This window comes from Canis lupus, chromosome 24, assembly GCF_048164855.1.
Source record: "Canis lupus baileyi chromosome 24, mCanLup2.hap1, whole genome shotgun sequence".
NCBI classification, from domain to species: domain Eukaryota; kingdom Metazoa; phylum Chordata; class Mammalia; order Carnivora; family Canidae; genus Canis; species Canis lupus.
Genome location: NC_132861.1, coordinates 8,514,485 through 8,528,325, shown reverse-complemented (window position 1 = coordinate 8,528,325; position 13,841 = coordinate 8,514,485). Strand labels below are relative to the sequence as shown.

The 13,841-nt window shown below is 38.9% G+C and overlaps 1 protein-coding gene and 1 pseudogene across 13 annotated transcripts in view; one reads left to right on the top strand and one right to left on the bottom strand.

Annotated features, from left to right (window-relative positions):
• The window catches only part of STARD13 (StAR related lipid transfer domain containing 13), a 513,518-nt gene that overhangs the window by 261,368 nt on the left and 238,309 nt on the right, over positions 1-13,841 (bottom strand). The gene's annotated exons all lie outside the window — the stretch shown is intronic.
• LOC140615706 (transcription factor BTF3 pseudogene) lies at positions 4,176-4,806 on the top strand (annotated as a pseudogene).

Here is a 13,841-nt window from a genome sequence, read left to right as displayed (position 1 = left end):
TCCACTGGCCTGCAAAAGCAAATGTTTTTGAATAAAATGAATTGATATTAATAAACTGCAAAGAACTTTAAAAGTCTACCAGTTAGTACTATAGCACAAGAGTAAGTAAGCCTGTAAGTATAACAGTACAATAGTGATTTAGCACAAAGACCTATGTTAAAATATATGTTGTAAAATAACACCTCAAAGTATTGGAACTATCTTGATGGAGAGTCAATCATACCATTGTCCACAGGGATGTAGTCCTCAAATTCTTTAATCCTTTTATCCCCTGGGGCACTCATTTTTTGCCTCTGCTTAATCTTTACTCTGCCCTCAAAGAGTTTGCTGCCCTGAGGAAAGAGCAAATTCGTTAAATATGCTCATGATTCCATGGGAAGACCTGAAATAGTGAACTGTAACAGAGGGCGGGTGACCTACATGTGAAAACCAAAACGATGGCAGAAAAGAGAGACTCAAAAAAACCATATAGGACCCTCTTCCCAAATCATGTCTGACTTGATAACAGTTCCAATTTCTCTGGTGCCCAAGCATCCAATGTGCCAACAAATCTTGGATTTTTTACTTTGGAAAAAAAGAATATAAAAAGCAGGAAAAGGATATATGTCTTGAATATGTCCACAGAGTAGCAGATTAGGAAAGTTCTGGAGAAGAAAAAAAAAGGCAAAGGCTTACTTGGGTTCAAGAATAAAATTGCTCTAAAATTTAGGAGAGCAGGGGATCTCTGGGTGGCTCAGTGGTTTGGTGCCGCCTTCGGCCCGGGGTGTGATCCTGGAGTCCTGGGATCAAGTCCCGCATCGGGCTCCCTGCATGGAGCCTGCTTCTCCCTCTGCCTGTGTCTCTGCCTCTCTCTCTCTCTCTCTCTGTGTGTGTCTCTCATGAATAAATAAAATAAAATCTTTTAAAAAAATAAAATAAAATTTAGGAGAGCAGAAGTCAGAGCTCTGAACTGGCAGCTGTAAGGGAGAGTATTCACCTGAAATGGTCAAAAAATGGAGGACAGAATTTTGACCTGTTAAGAGCAGAGATAATAGTAAACTAGAAGGGGAACTGGAGATAACTTTTAAAATTGAATTTATGGTAAATAATATCTTGAGTCAAATTGAGTCATATGACTGAATTTGTAATGATTTCCTCATGTGCATTTATTTTTTCATTTGTCAGTTCATTATTTGTTATATTTAGATCAGCTGAATTCAACTGCATGAAACAGCAGCTTCCCTTCCTTTTTCAGCATTTGGCCTTCAAAACCTCTGTTAACCATTTCTTCCTCATTCTTCAGATGAAATCTGAAGTACCATGGCTCTTCGGATCACACAGCTGATTTAAAGTTATTTGGTCACCTTGAGTGACCAGAAGAACAATGTCATTTTAGCAACTGAAATATCTAGTCCACTGTCATTATAAAAAGCTTCAAATCTGATCCCAAATGAAAGCTTTTCTGTTTCCCAGCCTTGGTTTTCAGCCTTCCTTTTATACCTCTTTCCCCTCTCATTGGAACACCCTGGTCTCCTGAGGGGTTGCAATGGGTGGAAGGGGCCTGAGGCCACAACAACAAAAGCTCTTCTGTGCTGAACTAGCTGGTCAGATGAGATCCTATCTACACCCTCTGGATGTGGCAGATTCCCATTGCCGATCTTTTTCCAGGAGGTCACATGCTGGATTTCTTTCTCAGCCCTGGACATCTGGTGGCCTACCCCCTCTATCTCAATCAGTTTCCCCTGCAAGTAGTTCTCATGCTGACTTTTTGTGTAGGAGTCACATCTGGCCCAGGACAAGGGACCTGCACCTGCTGCCATCAGTGGAGAACAGTTCTCTCCCAGATCTCTTTTTGTTCTACTATTGTGGCAGGCAGTTCAAAGCACAGCCTTTTGCCTTTTTTTCCCTTAGAAAGGAATTAGGCACTATTTTCTGGACCTTGTTAAAGTCCAGAGAATATCAGTCAACTTCTCGGGTACTGTCATGCAGTGCAGCCCTAGGAGTCCCCCTATTTGACTTAAAGTGAGAGAGAAACAGCATATTGACCACTCCACCAATAACAGAGCTGCCTTCTTTACTCTTCAATTTCAACCCCTTTAAAAATTTGAGGTGGATGATGTGCTGAGAAGAAAACAGAATTTTGACTACCCTCTTTGCAAATCCTGCATAGCATCTTGGTTTGGAATTGGGGCAGGGAGTGGAGGGGCATGGCACCTAATGTTTTGATCTCCATAGCAGGGAATCTCAGCTGAGATGGACTAAAATGGTTCTACCTTATCATGGAGTGATAATTAAGAAACATCTAACTAAATAGTGCCCATTTTATGCAGGACTCTGCTCTAGGTGATAGAGAATCAAAATGAAAAGACATGGTCACCTGTCTTGAGGAACTCACAGTGGAGAGAACATTGTCCTTTTTGCCACACTCTGTGTTTAGTTGGTCTTTATTCTCGAAGCACCTGAGTGTTTACTGGGCTATGAGGGTAGAAAAAGGAGACTCACAAGTGTGGGAGACTGAGGGGGTGCATTTCTATAAGGCTGGGCCTGCCACATAGAGTTTCTCATCCCCTGCCAAGAGAAATGCCAAAATCAGAGGTGAGAAGAGCCAATGGAGTTGGAAGCCAGGGGCCAAGAAGCCTCAAAGGACATCTATTAGGTTGCAGAAGACTAAGAACTGGAAATCAATATCAAGGCTGGATTCTGAGAACTCCAGGAGAATTGAACAACTATAGCCAGGTTGAGAGAACAGGCAAAGATCAAGAGTAGTTGCCTAGAAGAGACCATTGTTTGTGGCTTGGTTTTACTTCCAAAAGAGACATAGTACTGGAGTGGGTTGCCAGAGTTAAGGGGCAGCTATAATAACCACAGGGCTGAGTCCTGCAGGAGGACCTCTGTGTGGGTTGGAAGGAGCTCTTCAGCCCATGTGGTTGTTGGTTGAAGTCTATAGAGATGGGGCACAGGCTGAGCACTCCCAATAGGGGGAGCTGCTTAAGAAGATGCAGAAGCTCAAATTCTACCGGTGAGAATCCTGCTTTCCTCTTGAGTTACTTTATTTAAATTCTACCCTTTCTTCAGAACTCACTTAAGTTGTATCTCTTCTAGAGCCTCATTGTGTTCTCTGTTTCCTTTGAACTGTAAGAGGAATTTGGAAATCAGTAGCATGCTGTTCTGCATTGCCAATTCATTCTTTGACTTGGTGAAGCACAGGGACCTGAAATAACCCACTTGGTCCCCTGCTCTGCAGTCTGGCAGCTGCACCCACGTCACTCACACTGGCAGGCTAAGATCTGGCATAACCTTTTGACATCAATCCTCATACTGATAGCCTTATGGCAGACATTTAACATTGTGTTGGGTTTGCTGCTGGTGATTTTGGTGTCCCAAGACCCCTGTACCTTGCTGGCTCTTCATATTTTTGCCTCATATATCAGGCCTTCAGAGTGTAGAGATCCTGCTAAGATAATGCTTGATACATCAGGTATACATAACCGGCATTTAAGGAAGAATGACTCCACTAGTCAAATAATTCTGGGAGGAAAAAGGGTCCTTTCTCCCCTGACTTCGCATGCTATAGTAGAAGGAACTCTAGTGAAGGAAGGCTGAGGAGCTTTCTGGTAAAAGAGGCAGGGTTGCTTCTCACCACATCCTGTCCATCACCTACCACTTTTAGCTCTTTATTTTCTTGTCATATGATAATAAAATGTGTATGAACATCTTTCACCTGTCATAAACTATAGAGAACAAAAAAAAAACTGTTCTATTAATTCACTTGAAAATTAATCATTCTCTGATATTCAAGTTGATTTTATTTATCTTCATTTATATTGTTTTAAAAAAGATTTTATTTATTTGAGAGAGAGAGCGAGAGCACACATGAGCAGGGGAAGGGGCAGAGAGAGAGGGAGGGAGAAGCAGGTTCCCTGCTGAGCAGGGAGCCTGACGCAGGGCTGGATCCCAGAACCCTGAGATCAGGACCTGAGCCCCAGGCAGATGCTTGACTGACTGAGCCACCCAGGTACCACCATTTATATTTTTCAAATGTAAAATAATTTGGCATTAATGCTTAGAAGGCAAGACCGTCCTGTACCTTTGATCTCAATACCTTCACAAGAGCTGCCATCTTGCGTTCCCGCGTGTGTGTGCCTAACCTCAGCTGGTCTGCCCAAGACCCCCTGAGCGCCAACCGTAGTCCCCCGCGCAGTCCCATTTGCACTCCAATAAGATGAAAGAAACTATCATGAACCAGGAGAAACTCGCCAAACTGCAAGCACAAGTGCGCATTGGTGGGAAAGGAACTGCTCATGGAAAGAAGGTGGTTCATAGAACAGCTACAGCAGATGATAAAAAACTTCAGTTCTCCTTAAAGAAATTAGGGGTAAACAATATCTCTAGTATTGAAGAAGTGAATATGTTCACAAACCAAGGAACAGTGATCCATTCTAACAACCCTAAAGTTCAGGCAACACTGGCAGCGAACACTTTCACCATTACAGGCCATGCTGAGACAAAGCAGCTGACAGAAATGCTACCCAGTATCTTAAACCAGCTTGGTTCAGACAGTCTGACTAGTTTAAGAAGACTGGCTGAAGCTCTGCCCAAACAATCCGTGGATGGAAAAGCACCACTTGCTACCGAAGAGGATGATGATGATGAAGTATCAGATCTTGTGGAGAATTTGTTGAAGCTTCCAAGAATGAAGCAAACTGAATTGAGTCAACTTCTGAAGAAGATAAAACTTGAAGAAGTTACTGGGAGCTGCTATTTTATATTATGACTGCTTTTTAAAATTTTGTTCATGGATCTGATAAAATATAGCTCTCTAATATTTTTAAGCCCAAGCCCTTTGGACACTGCAGCTCTTTTCAGTTTTTGCTTATACACAATTCATTCTTTGCAGCTAATTAAGCTGAAGAAGCTTGAGAATAAAGTTTGAAACAAGGTTAATAAAGTTCTTTGCCTAGGAAAAAAATAACTTCACAAATCTGGTTGTAATTTAAAAATTTTTTAAAAGATTTTACTTATTTATTTATTTGAGGTGGAGGTGGGAAGGGCAGAGGAAGAAGGAGAGAATCTCAAGCAGACCTTGAGATCATGACCTGAGCCAAAACTAAGAGTCAGATGCTTAATTGACTGAGCCACCCAGGTGCCCCAATTATAAAAATTTTTTAGAATTATACTGTTAGAAGTCTGATTTATTTTCTAGTCATATTTTAAAAAGATCAACCAATTAAACAAAAACAAGAATGATCTACTCTTTGTACAAGGAAACAAGTAATCACTTTTGTACAAAGATAAAATAAAGGCATGGAGGTCACATTCAAGCAGAGTATATTTCATGCCATGAAGGGAACCTCTGAAGAAATCTAGAATAGAAGGAATGATGTTATAGGCTGTAAAAAGTAAAACACTCAGAAAAAGCAATGGATAGCATGTCTTAAGTGCTTCCTCTATGAACTACACTTTATAAACTACTGTTAACAAATATAAAAGAAAAGGAAGACTTAATCCCCATGTTTGATAATCTTATAGAAGCTAGAACAATTTGCTGAATTTAAATTCACGTCCAAAATCAGAACCAAAAAGCATACCCTGGCTTTGGTTATGAGGTTGCTTTGCCCAGCATCACCACCAGAATGATTGCTGCAGGATTTGTTCTACCGTAAGCAATGTGTTTTGACAGAACTTGAGTTTTGCTGTCCTTTACCCTTGTTCTACTGACTTAGTTTGTTAGAACAAGTCGAGGATTCCAAGGGTACCAGTTCTATCCATTTTTGCAGCTGAGCCTTGCTCTCTTTTACAATGACAGATGGCACTTATGTATCCAACCAATTCATAAATTTACATCATTTATCACAAAGCAGAAGCAAGAGGATAAAATGGATCAATGAAAATCAGCATTATTAGAAATATTCTCAAGGCACACACTTTGCTCATGTCCTGAATGAGACACTCAAGTCTGAGGAGGGTGTTGTTATTCCTGGTCCAATAAGAGAGTGTTTCTGGTCTAGCCCCCTTAGAGAATAATCCAGGCTAAACCAGACAGCTTTAGCTCTGGTGAACATCATGCTGGGCTCTAGGAAATCCCATCTTTCACCAAGATGCAAGAATTCTTTTTATTTTGCATACTGGCCCAGGAAGAAAACAACTGTAATTGTATCCTTGAAAATCTCTGTCCCTTTTCTACCTTTAGATGAATATATACAGTATTTTTAGGTGCAGTTTCACAGACTAGTCACTACTTCTATATTTCTTTTCCATGACATATTAGTTTTGTCAGGCAGCACTTAAATTCTCTTAATCACTCCACAGGCTACTTTCTAAGCTTGTGTGTTTGTATATGTGGCACAGAAAAAAATAAGGGTTTACCCCTCTCAATGACTAGAAAACATCACAGTTTGGGTTACAGTAAAAAATAAAAAATAAAAAAAGTCTTTGACTCACAAAGAATGTAGTACCGCATTTTATTTAAAACAAATAGCTATATCTTAAGAAATGGAAAGCAATTAGATAGATTTTAACATTATTATTGCTTGATATAGGTAAGAAACACCAGAGTAAAAAACTCTCACAATTGGCAAAACAAAACCCACAATTATAAAGTCTTCAAAATATTCAGGTCAGATGTCACCAGTTTTGCCTTTCAATATTTACTGCATTTACCAAAATCTTCACTGATTGAAACATGTCCAATTATTTTCAAATCAAATTCAAAGTTCTGTTTTGTTTTGAAAGCCAGAATAACACTGTGAATCAATGTTGCAAGAGCCGTGTGGCTTTAGCAAGGTAAATGTGCAGAGTACACACATGATTGACTTACAAGCCAAGTACACTCCACATTACTTTAACACATTATTTGGAAGCATTTCTTAAAAATCTTCAAACATATAGGATGCATATTATGGCTGTGACAGGATTAGTTCAAATGACTCTTAGCTGGACTTCACAAATGATGGAACAGGAAGTGTGTTGTTAAGATGCCCAGGACAGCTCAGGAAATCAGCTGGGAGCAGAGACCACATGTTGTCAATGTGGGGTCAATGTTCCCTTATCATCTCTATCCTGAATTGATCTGAAAGCTGTAAGAATCATTCAGTGGAACTTCAGAGCAGCATTTACTCACTATGTGTATGTGTGTGGAATCTCTTGGCAGGATGCTAAGGAAAAATCCTCAATACTTGTGTGATATTCTGGAAAGAACACAGCCAACTATAAAGCGACTGTCTTCTGAAAAATCTTTATTGTATAATTTCCTAGAATATTGCTGTTTTAAGAGGCCTTAGCTGTACTGGTCCACTAGACTGTTTCTCAGGGTAGGCCAGTTCTGGCATAATGTCGAAGAGCCCGTATGAACTTGATTCTGTTATGGGAATTCTTTCCTCACCTATTTTGCTTTACATGCAGAGAAAAAGACACAGAAATTGAATTGTTCATGCTTATATAGACAACCCTATAAAGCAATAGTTTAATTCACATTTCATTAATCAGAAAACTAAAATGCACAGAGGGCCCCAAGCATCCTGTGATATGCTTTGCTTCTTCACCCTGTTGCTTTTCCTGAAACTCAGTTGTGTTTGAATATGCATTCTTTGCTCAGTGTTCATCAGTGACTCCAAGTCAGACAGGCTAGAGGTGTAAATGGGAAATAAATACACAGAGTGAAGAGACTTATATTGCCTTTAAATGTGAAGGATACCATGGCTCATTTGGCCATATCATCATGTTTGTTCTGATATGGTGAAATGAATGTAGTCATCAAGTTCTGCATTTATTTAGCCACATCATTGTATTCTGTCTAATTAAGAAGAGAATTCAAGTCTTATTACTGCCTAATATGCACTGGTAGGGACATTTTTTGATTATGGATTATGAGTCTAATTCTCTAAATCTCACGTGAGCCACCTTTCAGCTAACTTTCAATTACATTTTGCTGGCATAAAAAATACAGGACAGGGTCCTGAGCAAATAAAATGTAGAAATTGTACTTTGTTTAATTATTCCAAAGCCCTTTGTCTCTTACTTGTAAGATACAATATGGCAAAGACTCTTGGCAGATGCCTAAGAGCTTTTATATCTGATGTTCAGATCAGTTGAAACAAAGACACATTTGTTGAGCTCCAGCTTCAGATGCTGGCCTGGCTTTTCAGGAGTAAACCGTAAGTGTTTGCTCTTGGATATGGATAAGAGTTTTTTCAAAAAATTGATTTGCAATGCTTACACAAGGCATCACCACATATTACAAAACATTTACTCACCTAACACAGAAGAAACAACTTTAGAACACAATAGTAGCATAAGGCTGGAAAGAGAGGCAACCATCCTGGGAAGCAGGAATATTTGCTAAAACCCAGATTAAGATTAAGTACTTGGAGATGAAGAAATAAATAAGCATCTCGATAAAGGCAGCAAGATGATTACCAGTAACAAAAGCAGCACAGCATAGTGGCCTATGCGTGGGCTTTGGTGTGGACAGCTCTGCCTTTTGTTGCTTGGACAAGTTGCTTAAAGTCTCTAAACATCACTTTTCTTTTATAAAATGGGACTATCTACCTGCCTGGAAAGCTGTTTAGAGGGTCAGATGAGATTACATTCTGAAAGTGCTTTGTCAGCTGTGAAGTTCTACACTAATGAGAACACTAATAATAGAATAATGGAATAATCATAATTACAGTAACAATATCAACTAACATTTAAACACGTGCCCTGTGCCAGACACTAGCCTAATAGCTTTACATGCACATCATGAGATTGCATACTATTATTATCCTCACTATTTTACAGTATAGGAAACTGAAGTTGAAGTTTAGATAGGTTAGACCACTTGGTTAATCACTTAACCAAGGTCTATCTGGCATCCCATTTGTGCTTTAACTTCCACACTGTATTGCCTTCCCTGTTATAACCATCATGAATGCTAACTGAATTTAGAGATGATTCTATGTTTTCATATATTCCATAAAAGCAATCTTTCTTGTCTAGTACTTCGTTGACTAGCCCAATTACTAGCTCAACATCATCTAATACATGTTGTCTATATGCAGCACATTCATAAAGTTATAAAGAAATAATGAACAGGGCAGCACCGGGCAGCTTAGCGGTTTAGCCCCCTTCGGCCCAGGGCGTGATCCTGGAGACCCAGGATTGAATCCCACGTCGGGCTCCCTTCGTGGAGCCTGCTTCTCCCTCTGCCTGTGTCTCTGCCTCTCTCTCTCATGAATAAATAAATAAATAAATCTTTTAAAAAAGAAATAATAAACAAAATAGAAAATTAGGAATATTATTCCAGAGTGGCAGAATTTACATACAGAGTGAACGCTGTAGAACATTTAAAAAGCAGTATGAAAACTAATACAAAATAACATAGGCCAAATTGTAGATAATTAAGTCCTGAAGGATGGAAAAAGAAAAAAAAATTCTTGCAATCATATGACCCTAATAGCACCTTAATTTTTATGACCAGTTGTACATTTAAAAAATTCTTTTCTTTTACTATTAAAGGCCTAATCTCTAGAATAACAGTCCTATGAGTTGGTTTCCAAGCCTATGAGGATTGTAGAACTGCATTGTCCTATATGGTAGCCCCTAGCTACATGCAAGTATTTAAATTAATTAAAATGCAATTTAAAAATTCATTTCTTCCATCACATATCAAATACTCAATAGCCATGTGTTGTAAGTGGCCATCATATAAGACAGTAGAGACACATTTCCATCATTGCAGAGAGCTGTACTGAGCAGCTCTGCTCAAGAACATACAATCAGTAAGTATCTTCTCTTCCTGCCTTGGTCTGGTGGGGTCCAGGGGAATTTGAGTTACATATGTAATCATAACAGGGGATTTGTAGGGATGTTTAGGGTGGCAACTATTGGAAAGAGGTGAGGGTGTATTATGAATCAACAAGAGACAAGATTAAGGCAACCAGGTTGAAGAATTCTATTAACCTGAGTCTTTCATGCTCTCTGATAGGTAAAGCACAGGATTTGCCAGTGATGTGTTTGCTGATGCATTTTAGCTGCTCAGAAGTAAGAAATGAGTGAGGAAGATTGAGCAAATAGCATTGGCCAGAGTAGTCAGAGTTGTTCAGAGAGGGCTTTTTAGGCAGATGAAATGGCTCAAGCAAAGGCACCAAATCGTGACAAGGCCTTGTGACCTGGTTATGGTGTAAGGTGATCTCAGAGTGGTTGAAACCTAAAAGGTGTTAAAACTGGGCTCAGATTGTAATGGGCCTCGTGTGCCCTAAATGTTTCAATATTATATTAGGCCACAGGAAGCCATCAGAAATCTTCAAGCCGTGACTGGCATAGCTTTGTTTTTTAGGAAAGTAATTATGGCAGAGGTGAAGAGGGTGTCTAAGGTCAGAGGATGAGAAGCTACTCCTGGATTTTCTTTTGGTCATGTTATTGAGCCCTAATCACAATCATAATATATCATAGTTCCAAATGAGATGACTTTAAAAATATCTACTGATTTTTTTGACATTAAACAATAATAACACTAAAAGGACACATTAAGTGTTTTGTTAAATATGTGCTGGTGAAATAGATTATTAGCATGGCCTGAAAAATCCAGTCATCTATTGAATAAAGAAAACATTTGGAAAGCAGCTTCAGTCCATTCTTGGTATCTATCTATCTATTGATAGATAGATAGATAGATAGATAGATAGATAGATATGTATATAGATAGATAGATATGCATATATATGTAAAACTGGGTTTTACATTGGTAAATTGGTTTTATAAGATTGGTTTTATAAGATTATGAAATGAAGAGTCGAAATGATGGACAGTTATCAATTGGTTTTATAAGATTATGAAATGAAGAGTCGAAATGATGGACAATTATCAGGCTGGAAATAAAATGGGAAGGAGGATGAAACATGAAAGATGAGACATGAGCGGAGGTACCCTCACTGTGCTGGTGGTGTTTTGGAAAAAGATTTGGTAAAATGAGTGACAGATTCTTCCCTCATTTTTTCCCATTCTACTAATTCAGTCCTAAGGTAAAAAAGTGAGGGTATGCTGGAAACCATTTTTCCCCAATTAAGCCTCCGCCCAAACCTGTGCCTTATGGTTTGTGAGCCAATGTGTCTAGCCCAGGAAACAGCTCCAGTGCCATGAATAGCAGTAAGCTACCGCTCTTTATAACCAATATGAGATGGAAGCTCTGATTTAATAATGGAGAAAGAGATACTTCTGTTTAGGACTAAAATATTTACTATGAAGTACTTCACAACATCAAAAAAATCAATCTGACATTTTCCCAAAGGTTTGGATGAATTGCCTTCTCAAAGAAGGGGGAGGGAATAGCCTCCGGGCATCTCTAATGCTTTCCCCCCTCACCTGACTGGCCTCAGTGCAGACAGACCCAGATAGCCTCCCTGAAAAGGACTCTCAGACTGTATCTCTGCCTCAGAAGTGTCTTATGCTTCAGTATAAGCATTCTCTTATTCTGTTCCATTTTAGGTCTGTGATTAATTTCAGTTTTATGTATATGCAACTTAAAGCCTAATTATTTTTATTTTCATTATTATTTTTTGCCTAATTATTTTTTTTAATTTTTATTTATTTATGATAGTCACACACACACACACAGAGAGAGAGAGAGAGAGAGAGAGAGAGAGAGGCAGAGACATAGGCAGAGGGAGAAGCAGGCTCCATGCACCGAGAGCCCGACATGGGATTCGATCCCGGGTCTCCAGGATCGCGCCCTGGGCCAAAGGCAGGCGCCAAACCGCTGCGCCACCCAGGGATCCCCTGCCTAATTATTTTTAATGACTACCTCAGACAAAATGCACAGAATAATTGTTTCAGACATTATAAAAGAGATAACAGAGGCCTGTGATCCCCAAGAGAAGTTCAAGAGATAAGGTGAGCCCTACAGTTTCCTCGGCGTTCTGTTGGGGAATACTTTCTGAATTGAGGCACAAAGGAGGAGAACCCCAGCAAAACACAACAAGCATATTAAATGGAGAAGACAAAGATAAGAACTCAGGGAAGCTGAAATGACTGGAATTTTCAGAACAGAGAATCAGAGAGAAGGGTATTATGCAGACAAGAAGCTACAGAAATCTGCATCGGGTCTCCTTGAGTCTGTTGCAAAATACTAAACCAAGATGCATAGGAAGAAATTCCATGAGGCCATAAAAGAACAAGTAGGGACAACTCTCCATTGGTTGCTCATGTTTCTAGATACCTTGCAACGAGAGGTACCACCTACATTTATTCTGGGCTTTTTTTTTTTTCTTGTTGTTTTTTTCACAGATGTTTATCTAGCAAACAGCCTTGGAAGATAGAGATACTGTCTCTCTCAGGAGCAAAGGGCAGACAAACTTACTCTCCATTATAAAAGATTCTGGTTCCGTAAGCTCAGTACTCCCCTCCTTTACTACACTGTACTGCATGTACAGATACTGCCCCATAAAAATGGGGGCCCAGGGAGGTTGTGCAAATACGGACACTCTGGCATTTGCCCCTACCATGAGTAATAAAGTTCTTTGTCTCTGACATAGGAATCATGTCTCCTGTTGACGTACTTGAAACTCTGCAAGAAGGGTTTAAAAGCTCAGACCCTTCATATATTTGGACCATTTTAGTGATAAATACAGCAAATTGTTGACCAAATTGTATGACCAAACAGGCAAAAAAATGGTTCTCCCCTTTACTGCCTGTTATTGAGGAGGATTTAGGAGGGAGTTACAGGCCAAGTACTAGAAAGCAGACTAAAGATAACTCCTCTGATTTTTACTGACTCTCCTTTGAGGAAGAGAGAGGATATTCCTCACCAGCTTTACAGTCAGCTTCAAGTCTGTCCTGTTGTAACAATTAGCAATAATATTCATCCTGGAACAATTTGATATCCATATGGAAAAAAAATTCACCTTGCAATTACTTTATAATATTCACAGAATTGATTTAAAAAACAGCAAAAGCTATAAAACTTCTTAGAAGGCAAGATAAAATAAAATCATCAGGATTTTGAGGGTGGGAAAAGGATCCTTAGGATACAGAAACAAACTGTATGAAAATTAGTTAAGTTTCATCATCAAAAGTAAGTTCCTCTATTCTTTGAAACACACATTGTTAAGAAAATAAAAAGCAATTCCTCAGGTGGAAAACTGTTTACGATATATATATCCAAAGATTAATATCCAGAATATATAAAGAACTGTTCATCTCATTAATTAAAAAGACAAGATTCCAATTTAAAATGGACAAATGATTTGAATAAGCACTTTGCAAAAGAAGGTACACACTCACTCACTAAGCACATTAAAAGATGCTCAATATCATTATTACCAGGATAATGTAAATTAAAATCACAATGAAATACTACTGTACACAAGTATTAGTCATGATGTGCTGCAATTAAAACCCTTACACATTGCTGGAGAGGTTGTAAAACAGCATAAGCACTCTAGAGAGTACTCTGGTAGTTTTCTTAGACACTTAACCATTTAACTCAGCAGTTCCATTCCTTGGTATTCCAAGAGAGATGAAAACATTGTCTTTGCAAGGACTTTTATGTGAATATTCATAGCAGATTTATTCATATTAGTCTCAAACTAGAAACTCCAAAGTCCATTGAGAGGTGAATGGATAAACAAGTTGTAGTACATCCACAGAAGGAAATACTTGTCAAAAAAGTAAAAAGAAATGGACTTCTGATAGACGGAAAAACACAGTGGAGTCTCCAGAATATTATGTGAGTGAAAAAAAGCCAGAACTAACAGAAGGGCACATTCTATACGGTTTTACTTGTATACAATTCACGAATAAGTATAATGAATTACAGTGGAAGAAAGCAGATCATTGATTGTGGCTGCAACTGTGTGGGCAATGATTGCAAAGTGGCACAAGGCAAA